This window comes from Helicoverpa armigera, chromosome 13, assembly GCF_030705265.1.
Source record: "Helicoverpa armigera isolate CAAS_96S chromosome 13, ASM3070526v1, whole genome shotgun sequence".
In the NCBI taxonomy this organism is placed as follows: domain Eukaryota; kingdom Metazoa; phylum Arthropoda; class Insecta; order Lepidoptera; family Noctuidae; genus Helicoverpa; species Helicoverpa armigera.
Window position 1 is genome coordinate 3511993 of NC_087132.1, and position 9183 is coordinate 3521175.

Here is a 9183-nt window from a genome sequence, read left to right on the forward strand (position 1 = left end):
CTCAAGCTATTAAAATCAATAATGAAAATTAATGGATATTCAAAAGTAGCTATTATACTGACAAAAGACTGCCAAGGCTAAGTTCTTCAACTTAACGAAGCGAACATCGACGCTTATAATCTTCGTCTCACGTAAAATTAAATCAATGATGAATTACAGTGAGTCAGCAGAAAAGCTGTAAAGCAGCTGGATTGTGTTATGAGTCACCGACCGGCGCCGTCTAGTCGACTGCCTCCGATGCAAGAATGCCTCGACGTCACCCCAACCGGCGGAACATGACCCCTGCTAAACACTCGAAACTAAAACCACGCAGCTACATCACACTAGAAAAAGAATCGAAGACAGCTCTTGTTATAATGGTTACTCTGTTTATTTTTATCTCCTGCATGCGTCGAGGTTGGGGATAACTTTTAGGGGAATACTTAAGTTCAAGGCATGGCGGAATTATTATAATACGAAACGCGGTTAGCGTATCTTGCGGTGAAGTTAACAGTATAACTGTTTTTATGCTTTTTAAAAAGTTATGGCAATGGCTCTGGTGGTAGAAAGTTTGATGACTGAAAATAAAAATTGATTGAGGTTATAAAATCTAAGATGACGAATCAGACTCGGGCGCAAACAGTTCCGCATCATTATTTATGATTACGTTTGCAAACCCTTAAAATAAATATTTTATTCTAGATTTTGCTACTGTTATTCAGATTTCATGGAATTGAGTCCAATGACAGAAGGACAGCCAAGCCTTAGTAATGAGGACCATTTTTAGTCTTAGATACGGAACTCTAAAAACAGTAGGTTAAAATGTGAGATTTAGGTAAGCTTCAGAATTAGGGTCTACGCCACTACGATATAAGTTAATTATTCAAACGTTATATTCACGATAATGCTCTTTTAATGGAAACAATAAAGCAGTGTGGGACTAAAACGAAGTCTGAATATTTAATAGGCCCTTCGGAAACCTTTAAGTAATCTTCAGAAGCAAAACATCTCTATTTTTGTACATCTCTAAAAATTGAGGAAGATAAGCTTTTGACAGTAATTTATTTTATTAGTAAGTACAATATAAATAAAAAACATCTTAGTGGAAAAATAAAATAATACAATAAATAATTATGTAAAAAATAATATTTATTTTAATCACGATAGTGCGACTTAATAATACGGACGTTTTTATTATATTTTTATTTAATTATTTTTATTAGTTTAAGTATGTTTATTATAAACTGTAATACATATTTACATGACCTAAAAATAAACTTATTTATATTGTTTTTAGTTGTATACATAAGTTTATTTTTAGGTCATGTAAATATGTGTATTACAGTTTATAATAAACATACGGAAGTAAGTTTGTTGTTATTTTTTTGCATATTTATGACCATGATCTCTGGCATTAATACGATAACGATACGATACTGTTCAAAACACTGCTAAGACTAACACAGTGGGAAGAAACAAGTCCACATTTTTTCAGGCTTTTAACCTCTTTATAACTTGAAGAAGAAAAAGCTTAGGCTGTAGGTAACAGTCCAATTAAAAACCCACACTTTATTTAAGTACTTCTTCTCCTACAAATTATTTTTGTGTGCTGTAATTTACGACCATTTTCCTAGTATAATTAACATGTCTTTCTGTTGGAGCGTTTAAATAAATATTTTTGTATTGGTCTATCATAATTACAGTAAATTGTTGACAATTATTATCAACGACAGTCTGATCAAAGAGATAAATTGTTAAACGTCCACGTGTTTGCTTTTAAATATAAATAATATATTATGTTTACGGAAAAATATAGATTTTGTATAAATCAAAACCGGCATTCATAATTATACACAATATCAACAAGGCAGAATGTACACGGATCCTATTGTATTATTTACCATCCTATTTTGTGTGTACCTACATTCTAAGCAAATAAAGACCTATTCTATTCTATTCTATTCTAATCTTGTAGACTTTCCTTCTTTTATTTTATAAAAGACAAAATGGTAAAATTTTTAATTTTATAGTATTCAAATTAATAAAATCTTTGGACGGTTTTCCAAACTTGCAGATTCTTGCATCAAAGTCACATTGTTTGAGGGTTGAGTCCTATTTAAACACCCCGAGGAGGGTTAAATACCTTTTCGACGAAGCTGCGAACTCACTAAATATCATTTAGGTTTATTATACGTCCTCCCACATAAACAGGGTCAGCAGAAATCTGGTGTACACTGAGGACCAATGAATTTCAGTCATTCACAAAAATGTTTATGTTTTAATACTTGAATTCTGTTATGTTACTATTATCTTGCTTGATAATTACAGAGGGCTAAGAAGAATAGTCACTACATCAATCCTACATGAGTATTGACTGTTACACAGAAACTTAAAAAATACAACATTATTTTATTTGGAATCGAACCTAAAATGTCGAACATTTTATCAGAGATGAAACATGCAGTCTATAACCAATAATATAATATATAAGAAAATACGTAAATACTAATCTTATAATATATACTAATCTATACTTCGTAAGTACTAATCTTCATAAGTGTTTTTCTTTTGATAAACAACACAGACACTCCGAAAGTTTTTTGATCACAATATTCGATCAATGCAATTTTGTTTTTCTCATTTCTATTAACGATGATTTCTTATTTCATAAATAATATATTAGTATGTATTGAGCTGAACTACAAATGATAAAACAATATATTATGATGAGCACTGAGTTATAGCTCACATTGTTTTTATTATTTTTGCTAGTAAAAGAAAAATGTTGCTTATTAATTAAATCATTTTCAACATAAGAACCTTATTTTCTTTATATGAATTTTCATATTTTTTATTTCTCTTTGTAAATCGCTTTGTAATCAACCAAGTCTTACAATTAAGCTGCAATTTAAGAAAATACTGTCCGTATATTTAAGTAGGTACATTAAGTAAATTGATTGAACAAAACATCTTTCCAAATAATACATTATGAGTTGTGATTTATATTCACAAAGCAGCTTATAAGTACGCTTTAATTTATAACCTCCATGTTAGTTTGACGATAGAACAGGGTACGTGACACTGATAAGCAAGGTTTATACTCCCTCAGTTTACCGATAAGGTACGTACCTTATACCTTACGCCCTATGTGTACCATACGTTTTGCCTTGTAGTTAACACGTAGCGAAATATGTTACCTCCGTGTTCTTACATAAATAGGTAATGCTATAATCCTTATTGTATGGGAAAGTATGTTTGTTTCGTTCGGCATCGATGATGCTTTATTTATAGTAAAGAGAACGAAAGAGTCTCAATTGGATGTAATTTTCATTTAATACTTTTCGTCATGGTGTCGAAAACATGTTACATTTCATTTATAAGTGCTGATCTATGATGTAAACATGAAAATCTTTTGAGTGAAAATAATAAATCAAGGAAGCCTTTTAATTTTACAAAAGTAAAATATTAATTAAGTTTAATTTCTTTATTTATTATTAATGCTCAATCCTTCTCCGTGAAAGAGGAGGCATGTGCCCAGCAGTGGGACGATAAAACAGGCTGTAACGTAAGTTTAATAACTTAGAAAAAGAAATCTAATTAGCAGATTCCATTACCATTTGACCTAACAATCGCAGTTCCAGTGACTATAGAAAAGTAATCAAGAGCATTGATTCCATTCGCATAATAGGACACTTCCATGGAAAACGGAACGAGCAGTTTTAAACTCAGATAGAATGTTCTGGAACTTTCCATCTTTCTATAAACTACAATAAATGCAATGCAATTAATTATGACGCAACTTCTAAGAATTTCAAGATTTATCGGTAATAATTTCCTTCAAATCCCATAATTACGAATACCTACGTAAAAGTACTGATTTGTAGACAAGGTGATAAATTAATGAATTCGAGGAAGTTTATAATGATTGTGTCTGAATCAAGTACGAGTATTAATGGAGATATGATACATCGAAAAGTACATAATAAGAATTTATTTTATCGTTTCCACTACCTCTGATTTCAAATAAGCAATCTGATTGAAAAAAAAAAACAATTTGTCTTCAAATAAAGAAAATAAACACGGTGATATATAAAAGTGTCGTTAATGCATTTTCTGCCAAAGTCGGGACATTCAGTCGAAACCTTCGATTCTATCTACTCTGTACTATTCTATCTGCTTCATCTCTCAAATTATCTTGATGAAATCTTATTCCCAGCACGGTGGCTCCTTCCATCCTGATCCTGTTACCTAACAGTTTAACAAATAACAAGGTACCTTATAACTTTAAAATCTTTAGCAACCTTCATTTTAAGTTCCTTTTTACTGTTGTTTTTTCAACGACTTCTTTTTACTTTTTATTTCACTGTTTTGCCTAAAGGGTACGCTTTTTAGGTTTGTGTTCTTTTCTGTCTGACTTTCAGTTGAAATATAAATGAAAAAGCGAAGTTTATAATGAAATGGAAATAAAGATTTGAACCCTGTTGGGTTCAAGTTTACTTTTTATTTGTGTCAAAATCCATTAGCATGAGTATGTTAGTAGACTAAAATGTTTTAATATGGCATGGCATTTTGAGCCAAGTTTGGCAAAAAGTAGATTAAGAGAAGTTTTTGGACTCCAACGTATGTTTTATGAAATACAGATAAGGTGCAGGATCTACATAAACAACTTACATTTAAGAAGATATTCTTCAAACAGTATGAATTCTATGAATTGGTCTTTCAAACCTTAGTTGTAAAAGCCAGCCAAGTTTATTTCCATATTAGATTAATTAAGTACCAAGTAGGTTGAACATAAACAAATACATTATTTATTCTGAACAACACGTGCCTCCTTGAACAAAGGTTTTAACCATGAGTGAAAAAGTCCAAAATTGTTTTTCTGTTTTGTGCAAAAAGTTTGTAAGTAGGTTTTCCAATATTTTGTTGCGAGTTTGACGTTTTGGTGTCCTAAATGATGGATGTTCTGGTTGCAGACATAAAAATTGAGTTGGAACAATTTTGTCTTTTGTTTACGATGCCTATACACTCCGACGCAACTTCTGAATGAGGCCGAGTCTGCAGAAAATGAAAATAAAATACTTTTTTAACATTTTACGAGATGCGATGCGACATTTTTGAATGCGTATCCTTTTGATTCTAGCACTAAATAATTTTCTTTTTAATTTTTTTTTTTAGTCTTTTTTCAGTCCATTCTATGCATAGTAGTAACATTTTGTGAACGTAATAAAATACTTATGTGTAGTGACAGTGCACCAAGATTATTGCGATGCACATCACAATGTTATGCGACCATTCATACGAATGACAAATGTGCAATATTGCTCGTACTACCGTATGACTATCTAATTTAGCCGGATGAAGATTTACGTTCACTAACAGCAGTTGTACAAGAACACTGTTATGAACCTATTTTATTAGTTAAGACATGACAATCAGTGTACCACTAACTTATCTTTATACGTAATGAAGAAATCCACTAATAACCCACTAATAACCCACTGATAACCCACTCTCGTAACTACAGAGGAATTTTAGTAAAATATAAATCTCAGGGTTATCATAACTTCATACCTATAGTTTTTCATACTAAAATATGGATCAATTTAATAAGGCTACGAGATTATTTGAAATAGTTCCCACGAAGGGCTCCAGATAGAATATAGGTCGAAGGGTCAACAAAAGTTTCAGACTCCCTTCCGCTGTTCTCACAGCAAGAGAGGGCCTTATGAGCATGTCTTAGCAAAACAAAACAACGCTTGAAATAATTTGGAGACATACGTACATAAGTAAAAATGCAATATACAAACATGTATACCAAACTGTGTTATTAGGTATGTAGTGTCAAGGTTGCGATCCATATCAACCCTTAACCCCAAAACAATACCTACACCAACAAATCTTACAGCGACTTATGTGCATTTCAAAACACTTACACGAATTGTTTTCCAGATTGATTTACTTTACAGTTCGTAAGCAATTAGTGTCACAGTTTAATGGAAAATACTTCATGCTTCGGCCATCGCCTGCGAAGCTTCGAGCAATGGAGGAATGTCTTTGGAGATGGTTTACAATTTAAGCTTTGAGATGGTTGTAGGGAGCAGAGTATCAAGTATTTAGTAGTGTTCCGCCAACCGTTGTCCGTTTTGTGAGTAAGTTCATTCGTGTTGGTTTGGTTATCTGTGAATGGTAATTTTATGATTACAGCATGATTTATTTCTTCGTTAGTTATTTTTGTGATCACTTATTAGGAAAATATATTTTTCTTTTTTTTATAGCTTCTTTACCTTAACAGTCACATGAACAGGCACTTCATTTAATAGTATATTTTGCATGCATATTTGATAATTTAATTAAGTGACTTTTAAAAATATTTATACTGCAAATTACTATTCGTGTTAAAATTAATCTGCCTCGCTTTGTGAACTAACTCTGGGTGAAATACAAAAGAATTTACAAACTATGTGACAGAAATAAAATGCAACATAATTCACACAATAAAATTAAAATTTACAATATAAGTACCTAATTGATGAAAAACCGCTGTACACTCTGTACAGTAACTAAGTATTACTAGTAACTATTATAGTAATCTGTGGTATTACTTAATAGGTAGGTAAAATCAATCAATAAGTTTGTTGGTGAAATTGACAGCAACCCGTGTTTTGGACATAATAATTATCAATTACTGTTCTCAGAAACCATTTTATTGTGAATTCATGTGAAAATTCATACACGTTTTCACATGTTTTACTTCTAGTTAAAATATAAATAAATAACTACGGATAGTATTAATTAAGTTGTCCAATACAGTTTAGAGTGGCATAATACAATGTTTTCAATGTATAATTCAGCTAATATTATTGTTGATAATCTGATTAAATGTAGTGAAAAGTTAAGGTTAATATCCACATAGCAAAATTTTCCTAATGCGATACGCATGTTGCTATTAGACCTGTCAACATCAACCTTTTCCTAACCTTAGTCATCTATCGACTTTGAAATATATTATATTAATATTCGCAATATACTTACAAAAGCTACTATAGTAGAAAACATAATATTATTTTGCTTAATTCTGTCAAAAAGATGGAAGAAATATAAAATGGAGCCTATGGAAGTTTTACCTGTAAGTATTTCACTTCCCATCAAAACAAAACACTAAAGTAATTTTCGGTGTTAACTGTCAAAATTAAATGGCTGCCGAGTTATTTCCGTCACGTAAAATATTACAACAATATGTTTCAATTACGAAATCTTGACACCGGTCCAGTAATTTTATAAAACTGCCATTTTTTTTTTAATCGGGGCCGTCACGAAGCCTATAAGGGGACTTTAAATATAGTCACAAAATGAAATGGCTTTTCGGAAAAAGGGCATTTCCTCATATTGAATATCGAGTACTTAGGCCCTTTTAGAGTTAAGACGTCTACTTGTAGATATGATCTTTTAGTATATTCGAGAAAGCTTTTACCCTTGACGCGTGGGTTTATTACTTAACGAATTGAAAGGTCCGAGATTACAGAGTGTTATAAGTATCTAAGTACAGAAGTGGGAAAACTTTTACCAGATTTGGGGTAGTGAGGATCAATTAATCCCTTTTCCACCTTTTCAGCACATTTTCTTTACTTACTTATGTTTTTATTTTTATTTATGTTGTTCGCAGAAAATAACTCGGAGTTACCTCTAAATATAATTTTCATAGGGCTCGAAACGATTGCGAACATCTGACAGTTCGGATTGTCATTCCCATTTTGCCAATTGAATAATAAATATTTCTTGGTGAATGTTTCAATAACGTAAACATTTCAACGTAGATTGCACTACAGACTAAACAGTCGGATGACTGTTGGCCCGGTGGTTAGACAATTTTTTTTTTTTCAGGAAATAGTGAATACAATCAAAGTTGTTAGTCGGTCTGATACCGGACAAATATCTGTTCGTTGTTACGCGTGTACTTCCAATCATCTTCATACTGATTTATAAGCCCAAACCAACTATCGGCCGACTAAAACTTTGTAACGTGTACACTCTTAATTGACAAACTGTCATCATTGGAACACCTAAATACTTAAGAACCTACTTATCACTTTTTCCTTGAGCAATAATAATTACATCTTATCAGGTCTTAGAAAACTGTATTTGTTAACAAGAGCCATAACACCTGAAACTCGCCTTTATTCCACACAACGATAATATCACAATGTGCTTGAAACTTTACATTTGATCTGGCATTTAATTGATAAAGCATTCGAGCTCTTATTGTCACTGTAATAAAGATGATTTTCGAAAAGCGATGGTTACCTTTACTATCGAATCAGCTCGGTTTTCATATATTATTTAAAGTTTCCATTCTGCGACACGATTGAGGTCAGTAATCGTTAATGAGGCTTTTAACAGTTGATTATTATCGTTCATGGGGAATCGTTTTATTTATAAAAATGACACTTTGAAATGTATGTGGATTGGATATTTTACTTTTGGTGTTAAATCGTGCAAAGATGTGTTTAATGATTAGAATTACTTTGTTTTTCAGCGGTGACTCTGAAGACCTAGATTCTATACTCAGATCGCTTTTGCCAGCGGCATCAATCTGCTCCCAGAGGACTATGTTGCGCGAGTATATAACTTCTCTTTTCCTCGATAAATAGTCTATATCTATTACTGAAAGTTTTTTCAAATCGGACTTACTTCTACTTCCTGAGATTAGTGTAACAATCAAGCTTTTCATCTTAACAGTGTTGGTAGACATAGGTTAGATATTGAGAACAATGGGTTGCGTACGGGGATTACTAGTCAAAGAGCGCACTATGAATGCTATTAAATGATTTATAATTTAAGGCTTGCTTCACAAATCCATACAAATAATTAATTTACTTGACCCAGCCTACATTCATAATTTCACTGTGATAAACAGAAAAAAAAAGAGTCCAGCGACGAAAGCTTTTCCTTTGTAACAAAGAAATTCCAATAAGTCTCTTCAACAGAAAAGGTACCTTTAACATCATTGGCATAGAATATCGTCCTACTTTACGCGCTGTAAAACTCACAATTTGCATACAATACTAAAATTCTGTTGATGTATTTTATATTGTTATTTTATATGCTTTTTACAGGCTGACTTGACCGTTTATAGTTAAACAGCCGGAATGGGGAGCTATCATGTTAAGCGATGAGGAAGAACTCGGCGTACAAAAAGGTTAGCAG